Source organism: Tachypleus tridentatus, unplaced genomic scaffold (assembly GCF_004210375.1).
Source record: "Tachypleus tridentatus isolate NWPU-2018 unplaced genomic scaffold, ASM421037v1 Hic_cluster_1, whole genome shotgun sequence".
Taxonomy (NCBI): domain Eukaryota; kingdom Metazoa; phylum Arthropoda; class Merostomata; order Xiphosura; family Limulidae; genus Tachypleus; species Tachypleus tridentatus.
The window spans coordinates 23,300,688-23,314,650 of record NW_027467777.1 but is presented as its reverse complement, the minus strand read 5'-3'; the positions used below and the strand labels follow the sequence as shown (position 1 = coordinate 23,314,650).

Below are 13,963 nucleotides of genomic sequence, written 5' to 3'. Positions count from 1 at the left end.
TATAGCACTACAAGGTAGGTTCAGATAGTTCTATATACTGGGATTGTTTCCGATATAGCACTACAAGGTAGGTTCAGATAGTTCTACATACTGGGATTGTCTCCGATATAGCACTACAAGGTAGGTTCAGATAGTTCTATATACTGGGATTGTTTCCGATATAGCACTACAAGGTAGGTTCAGATAGTTCTACATACTGGGATTGTCACCAATATAGCACTACAAGGTAGATTCAGATAGTTCTATATACTGGGATTGTTTCGATATAGCACTACAAGGTAGGTTCAGATAGTTCTACATACTGGGATTGTTTCCAATATAGCACTACAAGGTAGGTTCAGATAGTTCTATATACTGGGATTGTTTCCGATATAGCACTACAAGGTAGGTTCAGATAGTTCTATATACTGGGATTGTTTCCGATATAGCACTACAAGGTAGGTTCAGATAGTTCTACATACTGTGATTGTTTCTGTACAAGTTATGAATAGATGTGCTAGAGCGGAAGCAAATTCTTTCTCATAAATTTGCTTATCATGGGAAGCCCTCTATCTAAGAAATGGACCTAATATAGGAAGCATCTTGTCACCCACTAAAGGAAAGTTGTGTGTATTCTCTTTGTTGAAAATAACAACAAATGTACTTAATATAGGAAGCATTTTGTCACCCACTAAAGGAAAGTTGTATGTATTCTCTTTGTTGAAAATAACAACAAATGTACTTAATATAGGAAGCATCTTGTTACCCACTAAAGGAAAGTTGTATGTATTCTCTTTGTTGAAAATAACAACAAATGTACTTAATATAGGAAGCATTTTGTCACCCACTAAAGGAAAGTTGTATGTATTCTCTTTGTTGAAAATAACAACAAATGTACTTAATATAGGAAGCATCTTGTCACCCACTAAAGGAAAGTTGTATGTATTCTCTTTGTTGAAAATAACAACAAATGTACTTAATATAGGAAGCATCTTGTCACCCGCTAAAGGAAAGTTGTATGCATTCTCTTTGTTGAAAATAACAACAAATGTACTTAATATAGGAAGCATTTTGTCACCCACTAAAGGAAAGTTGTATGTATTCTCTTTGTTGAAAATAACGACAAATGTACTTAATATAGGAAGCATTTTGTCACCCACTAAAGGAAAGTTGTATGTATTCTCTTTGTTGAAAATAACAACAAATGTACTTAATATAGGAAGCATCTTGTTACCCACTAAAGGAAAGTTGTATGTATTCTCTTTGTTGAAAATAACAACAAATGTACTTAATATAGGAAGCATCTTGTCACCCACTAAAGGAAAGTTGTATGTATTCTCTTTGTTGAAAATAACAACAAATGTACTTAATATAGGAAGCATCTTGTCACCCACTAAAGGAAAGTTGTATGTATTCTCTTTGTTGAAAATAACAACAAATGTACTTAATATAGGAAGCATCTTGTCACCCACTAAAGGAAAGTTGTATGTATTCTCTTTGTTGAAAATAACAACAAATATACTTAATATAGGAAGCATTTTGTCACCCACTAAAGGAAGGTTGTATGTATTCTCTTTGTTGAAAATAACAACAAATGTACTTAATATAGGAAGCATCTTGTCACTCACTAAAGGAAAGTTGTATGTATTCTCTTTGTTGAAAATAACAACAAATGTACTTAATATAGGAAGCATCTTGTCACCCACTAAAGGAAAGTTGTATTCTCTTTGTTGAAAATAACAACAAATGTACTTAATATAGGAAGCATCTTGTCACCCACTAAAGGAAAGTTGTATGTATTCTCTTTGTTGAAAATAACAACAAATGTACTTAATATAGGAACCATCTTGTTACCCACTAAAGGAAAGTTGTATGTATTCTCTTTGTTGAAAATAACAACAAATGTACTTAATATAGGAAGCATTTTGTCACCCACTAAAGGAAAGTTGTATGTATTCTCTTTGTTGAAAATAACAACAAATGTACTTAATATAGGAAGCATTTTGTCACCCACTAAAGGAAAGTTGTATGTATTCTCTTTGTTGAAAATAACAACAAATGTTCTTAATATAGGAAGCATCTCGTCACCCACTAAAGGAAAGTTGTATGTATTCTCTTTGTTGAAAATAACAACAAATGTACTTAATATAGGAAGCATCTTGTCACCCGCTAAAGGAAAGTTGTATGTATTCTCTTTGTTGAAAATAACGACAAATGTACTTAATATAGGAAGCATCTTGTTACCCACTAAAGGAAAATTGTATGTATTCTCTTTGTTGAAAATAACAAGTCAGTAAACATGATCATTACACTTCAGAATGTCAGTATTTAAATAAAGAAATAATTCAATTGTTGTAAGGAGACAACAGTTATTGTGAATATTACTATAAAACAGATTATATTAATTTTGAAGTTTTAATGGTGGTTTCTAATGAACATCAACAAGTTTGTTGTTTTAACAGTTCATACTTAAAAATGCTGGAATCATTGTTAAAATAATTACATACAAAGACAAGACTGACTGAAGAAACTGTGGAAATTCTTCATGATTAACATTTCCACAAGATGTTCCAGATACATTACATTTTTTTTTTAAAGAAAGACCATGACATAGACTTGAGACTAAAAGATGTAATTTCACCAAACTGTTAGGTTGAATGATGACACACATCTTATTACATCACTATTCTTCTTTTAATTCTTTTAGGATTTTTTTCACAATCATAATAATAAAAGAAATGTTAATGGTGGTAAATGAAATAATAATTCGATTAAAAAACGTTTTATTTTACTTTTTCTAATAGAAAAATATGAATATTATTTTGGAAAGCTGCAAAGTGGAATTAAAATCTGTTTTTAAAACCAAAATAACTAATATAATGTTTAAATTCCCAGGGCTGTGTTGTGTGATTGTTATATGTGTAAAACAAGAACCAATGTCCACATTTAATTTTGACAGTTTGGGGGATACTTTAATTGGAATAACAACGAAATCTTCATACAACAACATCAGTATTGTGAAAGAGTTTGTGGAAGGTGAGTGATCTTAGTTGATGTTTCTCATTAATTATGTTATTTTAGATTAAAAATGTAGCAGTTCAGTGAAAAAACACAAACTTATGTACAGTACTGGGAAATAACACAGATGTTACTAAAGTGTTAAACTACAGATACAGCTAACACAGTATTAAACTACAGGTACAGGTAATACAGTGTTAAACTACAGGTACAGCTAACACAATATTAAATTACAGATACAGCTAACACAATATTAAGCTACAAATACTCATGTGGTTTATCAATTGAAAGTTATAGTTGTTGCTGCTAGCTGCCTTGTCTTCCATTTATAAATTATACATAATCTAACAGGTACCTGATATACAGCTATGTGTAAGGATATGAAACAAGGAGATAATAGCAATGTGAAATAATTCATGTTGTATGAAAAGTGAACCAGTTCTGTCAGCAGATAAATTCATAAAAACTTTGTCAATTAACCTAGTAAGGCCTTCTGCGAAAATGATGAAAAACTGTATGGTTGGAAGAATATGCAAGATTTACTCTAATGTTATGACAAGTAATGTTGTGTGTTCATTGTAATGTTATGACAAGTAATGTTGTGTGTTCATTGTAATGTTATGACAAGTAATGTTATGTGTTCATTGTAATGTTATGACAAGTAATGTTGTGTGTTCATTGTAATGTTATGACAAGTAATGTTGTGTGTTCATTGTAATGTTATGACAAGTAATGTTGTGTGTTCATTGTAACGTTATGACAAGTAATGTTATGTGTTCATTGTAATGTTATGACAAGTAATGTTGTGTGTTCATTGTAATGTTATGACAAGTAATGTTGTGTGTTCATTGTAACGTTATGACAAGTAATGTTGTGTGTTCATTGTAACGTTATGACAAGTAATGTTGTGTGTTCATTGTAACGTTATGACAAGTAATGTTTTGTGTTCATTGTTTTTTTAAATATAGTGTTAAAGCTATTATTTGAGCTCTTGTATCTCAGTTTGTTATGGTTTTCCAAGAGTTCTTTCTTTAAAACTATAACTTATAGATTTCCATGCATTATCTGTACATTATTCATACATTATCTGTATATTATTGGTACATTATCCAAACATTATCTGCACATTATTGGTACATTACCTGAACATTATCCATACATTATCTGTACATTATTTGTATGTTATCCATACATTATCCGTATATTATCTTTATATTAGCGGTACATTATTCATACATTGTCTATACATTATCCATACCTTATCTGTACGTTATCCATATATTATCTGTACATTTTCCCAACATTATCTGTACATTTTCCCTACATTATCTGTACATTTTCTCTAAATTATTCATACATTATCTGTACATTTTCCCTACATTATCTATGCATTATCTGTACATTTTCCCTGCATTATCCATACATTATTTGTACATTTTCCCTGCATTATCCATACATTATTTATACATTTTGCCTGCATTATCCCTGCATTATCCGTACATTATTTGTACATTTTCCCAACATTATCTGTACATTTTCTCTACATTATTCATACATTATCTGTACATTTTCCCTGCATTATCCGTACATTATTTGTACATTTTCCCTGCATTATCCATACATTATTTGTACATTTTCCCTGCATTATCCATACATTATTTATACATTTTGCCTGCATTATCCTGCATTATCCGTTGCATTATTTGTACATTTTCCCCAACATTATCTGTACATTTTTTTTCTCTGCATTATTCATACATTATCTGTACATTTTCCCTGCATTATCCGTACATTATTTGTACATTTTCCCTGCATTATCCATACATTATTTGTACATTTTCCCTGCATTATCCATACATTATTTATACATTTTGCCTGCATTATCCCTGCATTATCCGTACATTATTTGTACATTTTCCCAACATTATCTGTACATTTTCTCTACATTATTCATACATTATCTGTACATTTTCCCTGCATTATCCATACATTATTTGTACATTTTCCCTACATTATCTGTACATTTTCCTTACATTATCTATACATTATCTGTACATTTTCCCTACATTATCTGTACATTATCCATACATTACATGTGCATTTCATTGTAATATATAGTGAAAATGGAAGTGATTAAAGTACCAAAAATATTACTTTAGATCTAAAGTAATAGGTGTGGCATTTGATCACTAGCCACTTAAAAACCACCATATCTCAGTTTTTTTCTTACATAAGCTTGGAATTTTGATAATGATGGAACATTTGTAGATATTAAATATTAGAATCAAAGTAGTGTGTGTTAAATATTAGTATCAAAGTAGTGTGTGTTAAATATTAGTATCAAAGTAGTGTATGTTAAATATTAGTATCAAAGTAGTGAGTGTTAGATATTAGTATCAAAGTAGTGTGTGTTAGATATTTGTATCAAAGTAGTATGTGCCAGATATTAGTATCACAGTAGTATGTGCCAGATATTAGTATCAAAGTAGTGTATGTTAAATATTAGTATCAAAGTAGTGAGTGTTAGATATTAGTATCAAAGTAGTGTGTGTTAGATATTAGTATCAAAGTAGTATGTGCCAGATATTAGTATCACAGTATTATGTGCCAGATATTAGTATGAAAGTAGTATGTGCCAGATATTAGTATGAAAGTAGTATGTGCCAGATATTAGTATCAAAGTAGTATGTGCCAGATATTATTATGACAGTAGTGAGTGTTTGATATTAGTATCAAAGTAGTGTGTGTTAAATATTAGTACCAAAGTAGTATGTGCCAGATATTAGTATCACAGTAGTGTGTGTTAAATATTAGTATCAAAGTAGTATGTGCCAGATATTAGTATCACAGTAGTGTGTGTTAAATATTAGTATCAAAGTAGTATGTGCCAGATATTAGTATCACAGCAGTGTGTGTTAAATATTAGTATCAAAGTAGTGAGTGTCAGATATTAGTATCAAAGTAGTGTGTGTTAAATATTAGTATCAAAGTAGCGTGTGTTAAATATTAGTATCAAAGTGGTGTGTGTTAAATATTAGTGTCAAAGTATGAGTGTTAGATATTAGTATCAAAGTAGTGAGTGTTAGATATTAGTATCAAAGTAGTATGTGTTACATAATAGTATCAAAATAATGTGTTAGATGTTACTATGACGGTAGTATGTGTTAGATGTTACTATCAATGTGGTGTGTGTTGTATATTAATAACAAAGTGCTGTGTGTTAGATATTAATAACAAAGTGGTGTGTGTTGTATATTAACATCAAAGTGGTGCGTGTTGTTTATTAACATCAAAGTGGTGTGTGTTAGATATTAACATTAAAGTGGTGTGTGTTAGATATTAACATTAAAGTGGTGTGTGTTAGATATTAATAACAAAGTGGTGCGTGTTGTATATTAATAATGAAGTGGTGCGTGTTGTATACTAATAACGAAGTGGTGCGTGTTGTATACTAATAAGAAAGTGGTGCGTGTTGTATATTAATAACAAAGTGGTGCGTGTTGTATACTAATAACAAAGTTGTGCGTGTTGTATATTAACATCAAAGTGGTGTGTGTTGTATATTAACATCAAAGTGGTGTGTGTTGTATATTAATAACAAAGTGGTGCGTGTTAGATATTAATATCAAAGTGGTGTGTGTTGTATATTAACATCAAAGTGGTGTGTGTTGAATATTAACATCAAAGTGGTGTGTGTTGTATATTAATAACAAACTGGTGTGTGTTGAATATTAATAACAAAGTGGTGCGTGTTGTATACTAATAACAAAGTGGTGCGTGTTGTATACTAATAACAAAGTGGTGCGTGTTGTATATTAATAACAAAGTGTAGCGTGTTGTATACTAATAACAAAGTGGTGCGTGTTGTATATTAACATCAAAGTGGTGCGTGTTGTATATTAACATCAAAGTGGTGTGTGTTGTATATTAATAACAAAGTGGTGTGTGTTAGATATTAATATCAAAGTGGTGTGTGTTGTATATTAACATCAAAGTGGTGTGTGTTGAATATTAACATCAAAGTGGTGTGTGTTGAATATTAATAACAAACTGGTGTGTGTTGTATACTAATAACAAAGTGGTGTGTGTTGAATATTAACATCAAAGTGGTGTGTGTTGAATATTAACATCAAAGTGGTGTGTGTTGAATATTAATAACAAAGTGGTGTGTGTTGAATATTAACATCAAAGTGGTGTGTGTTGAATATTAATAACAAAGTGGTGCGTGTTGTATACTAATAACAAAGTGGTGCGTGTTGTATACTAATAACAAAGTGGTGCGTGTTGTATATTAATAACAAAGTGGTGCGTGTTGTATATTAATAACAAAGTGGTGCGTGTTGTATATTAATAACAAAGTGGTGCGTGTTGTATACTAATAACAAAGTGGTGCGTGTTGTATACTAAATAACAAAGTGGTGCGTGTTGTATACTAATAACAAAGTGGTGCGTGTTGTATATTAATAACAAAGTGGTGCGTGTTGTATATTAATAACAAAGTGGTGCGTGTTGTATACTAATAACAAAGTGGTGCGTGTTGTATATTAACATCAAAGTGGTGTGTGTTGTATATTAACATCAAAGTGGTGTGTGTTAGATATTAATATCAAAGTGGTGTGTGTTGTATATTAACATCAAAGTGGTGTGTGTTGAATATTAACATCAAAGTGGTGTGTGTTGAATATTAACATCAAAGTGGTGTGTGTTAGATATTAATAACAAAGTGGTGTGTGTTAGATATTAATATCAAAGTGGTGTGTGTTGTATAGTAACATCAAAGTGGTGTGTGTTGAATATTAACATCAAAGTGGTGTGTGTTGTATATTAATAACAAACTGGTGTGTGTTGAATATTAATAACAAAGTAGTGTGTGTTGTATATTAACATCAAAGTGGTGCGTGTTGTATGTTAATATCAAAGTGGTGTGTGTTGTAGATTAATAACAAAGTGGTGCATGTTGTATATTAATAACGAAGTGGTGCGTGTTGTATATTACAATCAAAGTGGTGAGTGTTGTATATTAACATCAAAGTGGTGAGTGTTGTATATTAACATCAAAGAGGTGTGTGTTGTATATTAACATCAAAGTGGTGCGTGTTGTATGTTAATATCAAAGTGGTGTGTGTTGTATATTAACATCAAAGTGGTGCGTGTTGTCTATTAACATCAAAGTGGTGCGTGTTGTCTATTAATAACAAAGTGGTGCGTGTTGTGTACTAATAACAAAGAGGTGCGTGTTGTATATTAACATCAAAGTGGTGCGTGTTGTATATTAATAACAAAGTGGTGCGTGTTGTATATTAACATCAAAGTGGTGTGTGTTGTATGTTAATATCAAAGTGGTGCGTGTTGTATGTTAATATCAAAGTGGTGCGTGTTGTATGTTAATATCAAAGTGGTGCGTGTTGTATGTTAATATCAAAGTGGTGCGTGTTGTATGTTAATATCAAAGTGGTGTGTGTTGTATATTAATATCAAAGTGGTGTGTGTTAGATATTAATATCAAACTGACACATGTTTGTAACATTTGTTGTTTTTCAGGTCAAGCTCATCACAATGACATTAATTTCTACTACACCTCTTCAATGTAAGTCTTTAGTCTTTTTGTTGACATAAATATTACAGTTTTAGTTTTTAAAACAAATGTGTGTGAGTCTCACTGGTCTTGTGAATAACAAGTCTTATTTCAAGTTTAAGGATATTCATATATGTGTCACAGTTTCAATTATTTTACTAGCAGTATTAACGTGATGAAATATTTATATATCATCAAGGTGCTAATTAACAGTGAGTATGTTTGTATCATCCGCTACCCTTTAATACTTTGTCACAGTCTCATTTTAAACATATAACACATCGTATTGAAATCTAATAGAACCACTCAAGCTTGCAAGTCTGGTCGTGCAACCACTATCACTCTTCACTGTGATAGTAACCAGGAGGGAACTGGCACTTTGATGCCACCTACTTCATGTCCAGATGGAACATGTGATGGATGTAACTTCCATTTTATATGGAAAACACGTCTAGCATGTCGTATATGTACCAAAGACGACTATGAGGTGAGCTCACTTGATTTATCATATTTAATATTCTTACTATTTGTTTAATAAAATACCAAACGTATTTCACTAAATAAAAAAACAGACACACTGAGAATTGGTGTATTTATTTGCTGTAAAGTTACAAACATTGTTTTGTTTATGTGGTAAAAAGTTACAAACATGGTTTTGTTTATTTGGTAAAAAGTTACAAACATTGTTTTGCTTATTTGGTAAAAAGTTACAAACATTGTTTTGCTTATTTGGTAAAAAGTTACAAACATTGTTTTGTTTATTTGGTAAAAAGTTACAAACATTGTTTTGTTTATTTGGTAAAAAGTTACAAACATTGTTTTCTTTATTTGGTATAAATTTACAAACATTGTTTTCTTTAATTGGTATAATGTTACAAACATTCTTTTGTTCATTCTGTATAAAGTTGTAAACATTTTATAAATGTAGTTTCTGTTGTTTTACTTTTGACAAATATATAATTAAAATGTTTTGCTCACATGTGTTTCACAAATCTTCACAAGAAAATTGATTACATGGAAATAACAGTATAGAATAACAGATCACTAATTAATAAACTCATATTTATTAAAATAAAATAATTGTTTCATTGTTTTATTTTCCAGGTAAAAGATAAGTTTCATTTTTTTAACATCAGCAAGTATTTCATTGTACTAATGTACTATAGTATCCTTACTGTATAGATATAATGTACTATAGTATCCTTACTGTATAGATATAATGTACTATAGTATCCTTACTGTGTAGATATAATGTGCTATAGTATCCTTACTGTATAGATACAATGTACTATAGTAACCTTACTGTGTAAATATAATGTATTGTAGTATCCTTACTGTGTAAATTTAATGTACTGCAGTATCCTTACTTTGTAGATATAATGTACTATAGTATCCTTACTGTGTAGATATAATGTACTGTAGTATCCTTACTGTGCAGATATAATGTACTGTAGTATCATTACTGTATAGATATAATGTACTGTAGTATCCTTACTGTGTAGATATAATATACTATAGTATCCTTACTGTGTAGATATAATGTACTGTAGTATCCTTACTGTGCAGATATAATGTACTGTAGTATCCTTACTGTATAGATACAATATACTATAGTAACTTTACTGTATAGATACAAAATACTATAGTAACCGTACTGTATAGATGCAATGTACTATAGTATCTTTACTGTATAGATACAAAATACTATAGTAACTTTCCTGTGTAGATATAATGTACTATAGTATCCTTACTGTGTAGATATAATGTGCTATAGTATCCTTACTGTATAGATACAATGTACTGTACTGTCCTTACTGTATAGATATAATGTACTATAGTATCTTTACTGTATAGATACAAAATACTATAGTAACTTTCCTGTGTAGATATAATGTACTATAGTATCCTTACTGTGTAGATATAATGTACTGTAGTATCCTTACTGTGTAAATTTAATGTACTGCAGTATCCTTACTTTGTAGATATAATGTACTGTAGTATCCTTACTGTATAGATATAATGTACTGTAGTATCCTTACTGTGTAGATATAATATACTATAGTATCCTTACTGTGTAGATATAATGTACTGTAGTATCCTTACTGTGCAGATATAATGTACTGTAGTATCCTTACTGTATAGATACAATATACTATAGTAACTTTACTGTATAGATACAAAATACTATAGTAACCGTACTGTATAGATGCAATGTACTATAGTATCCTTACTGTGTAGATATAATGTGCTATAGTATCCTTACTGTATAGATACAATGTACTGTACTGTCCTTACTGTATAGATATAATGTACTATAGTATCTTTACTGTGTAAATATAATGTATTGTAGTATCCTTACTGTGTAAATTTAATGTACTGCAGTATCCTTACTTTGTAGATATAATGTACTGCAGTATTCTTACTTTGTAGATATAATGTACTGTAGAATCCTTACTGTGTAGATATAATGTACTGTAGTATTCTTACTGTATAGATATAATGTATTGTAGTATCCTTACTGTGTAGATATAATATACTGTAGTATCCTTACTGTGTAGATATAATATACTATAGTATCCTTACTGTGTAGATATAATGTACTGTAGTATCCTTACTGTGCAGATATAATGTACTGTAGTATCCTTACTGTATAGATACAATATACTATAGTAACTTTACTGTATAGATACAAAATACTATAGTAACCGTACTGTATAGATACTATATACTACAGTATCCTTACTGTGTAGATATAATGTACTATAGTATCCTTACTGTATAAATTTAATGTACTGCAGTATCCTTACTTTGTAGATATAATGTACTGTAGTATCCTTACTGTATAGATATAATGTGCTATAGTATCCTTACTGTATAGATACAATGTACTGTACTGTCCTTACTGTATGGATATAATATACTATAGTATCCTTACTGTATAGATACAATATACTATAGTATCCTTACTGTACAGATACAATATACTATAGTATCCTTACTGTATATATACAATATACCATAGTAAATTTACTGTGTAGATATAATGTACCATAGTATCCTTACTGTATAGATACTATATACTATAGTATCCTTACTGTGTAGATATAATGTACTATAGTATCCTTACTGTGTAAATTTAATGTACTGCAGTATCCTTACTTTGTAGATATAATGTACTGTAATATCCTTACTGTGTAGATATAATGTACTGTAGTATCCTTACTGTATAGATATAATGTACTGTAGTATCCTTACTGTGTAGATATAATATACTATAGTATCCTTACTGTGTAGATATAATGTACTGTAGTATCCTTACTGTGCAGATATAATGTACTGTAGTATCCTTACTGTATAGATATAATGTACTGTAGTATCCTTACTGTGTAGATATAATATACTATAGTATCCTTACTGTGTAGATATAATGTACTGTAGTATCCTTACTGTGCAGATATAATGTACTGTAGTATCCTTACTGTATAGATACAATATACTATAGTAACTTTACTGTATAGATACAAAATACTATAGTAACAGTACTGTATAGATGCAATGTACTATAGTATCTTTACTGTATAGATACAAAATACTATAGTAACTTTCCTGTGTAGATATAATGTACTATAGTATCCTTACTGAATAGATACAATGTACTGTACTGTCCTTACTGTATAGATATAATGTACTATAGTATCTTTACTGTATAGATACAAAATACTATAGTAACTTTCCTGTGTAGATATATTGTACTATAGTATCCTTACTGTGTAGATATAATGTGCTATAGTATCCTTACTGTGTAGATATAATATACTATAGTATCCTTACTGTGTAGATATAATGTACTGTAGTATCCTTACTGTATAGATACAATATACTATAGTAACTTTACTGTCTAGATACAAAATACTATAGTAACCGTACTGTATAGATACTATATACTATAGTATCCTTACTGTGTAGATATAATGTACTGTAGTATCCTTACTGTATAGATACAATATACTATAGTAACTTTACTGTCTAGATACAAAATACTATAGTAACCGTACTGTATAGATACTATATACTATAGTATCCTTACTTTCTAGATATAATGTACTGTAGTATCCTTACTGTATAGATATAATGTGCTATAGTATTCTTACTGTATAAATACAATGTACTGTACTGTCCTTACTGTATGGATATAATGTACTATAGTATCCTTACTGTATAGATACAATATACTATAGTATCCTTACTGTACAGATACAATATACTATAGTATCCTTACTGTATAGATACAATATACCATAGTAACTTTACTGTGTAGATATAATGTACTATAGTATCCTTACTGTGTAGATATAATGTACTATAGTATCCTTACTGTATAGATACTATATACTATAGTATCCTTACTGTGTAGATATAATGTATTATAGTATCCTTACTGTGTAAATTTAATGTACTGCAGTATCCTTACTTTGTAGATATAATGTACTGTAGTATCCTTACTGTATAGATATAATGTACTATAGTATCCTTACTGTATAGATACTATATACTATAGTATCCTTACTGTGTAGATATAATGTACTATAGTATCCTTACTGTATAGGTACTATATACTATAGTATCCTTACTGTGTAGATATAATGTACTATAGTATCCATACTGTGTAAATTTAATGTACTGCAGTATCCTTACTTTGTAGATATAATGTACTGTAGTATCCTTACTGTATAGATATAATGTACTGTAGTATCCTTACTGTGTAGATATAATGTACTGTAGTATCCTTACTGTGCAGATATAATGTACTGCAGTATCCTTACTGTATAGATACAATATACTATAGTAACTTTACTGTATAGATAGAATATACTATAGTATCCTTACTGTATAAATACAATATACTATAGTAACTTTACACAGCAGATATAATGTATTATAGTATCCTTACTGTGTAGATATAATGTACTATAGTATCCTTACTGTCTAGATACAATATACTATAGTATCCTTACTGTGTAGATACAATGTACTATAGTAACCTTACTGTGTAAATATAATGTACTATAGTATCCTTACTGTGTAGATACAATATACTATAGTAACTTTACTGTGTAGATACAATGTACTATAGTATCCTTACTGTGTAAATATAATGTACTATAGTATCCTTACTGTGTAGATATAATGTACTGTGGTATCCTTACTGTGCAGATAAAATGTACTGTAGTATCCTTACTGTATAGATACAATATACTATAGTAACTTTACTGTATAGATACAAAATACTATAGTAACTGTACTGTATAGATGCAATGAACTATAGTATCCTTATTGTATAGATATAATGTACTATAGTATCCTTACTGTATAGATATAATGTACTGTAGT

General features: G+C 29.7%; 1 pseudogene across 1 annotated transcript in view; it reads left to right on the top strand.

The window, feature by feature from the left end:
* The window catches only part of LOC143241891 (endosome/lysosome-associated apoptosis and autophagy regulator family member 2-like), a 95,387-nt pseudogene that overhangs the window by 54,959 nt on the left and 26,465 nt on the right, over positions 1-13,963 (top strand). The window contains exons 15-17 of the transcript XR_013022329.1: positions 2,939-3,015; positions 8,539-8,584; positions 8,873-9,059. The product of XR_013022329.1 is annotated as an endosome/lysosome-associated apoptosis and autophagy regulator family member 2-like (transcript). The remainder of the gene's footprint in view (positions 1-2,938; positions 3,016-8,538; positions 8,585-8,872; positions 9,060-13,963) is intronic.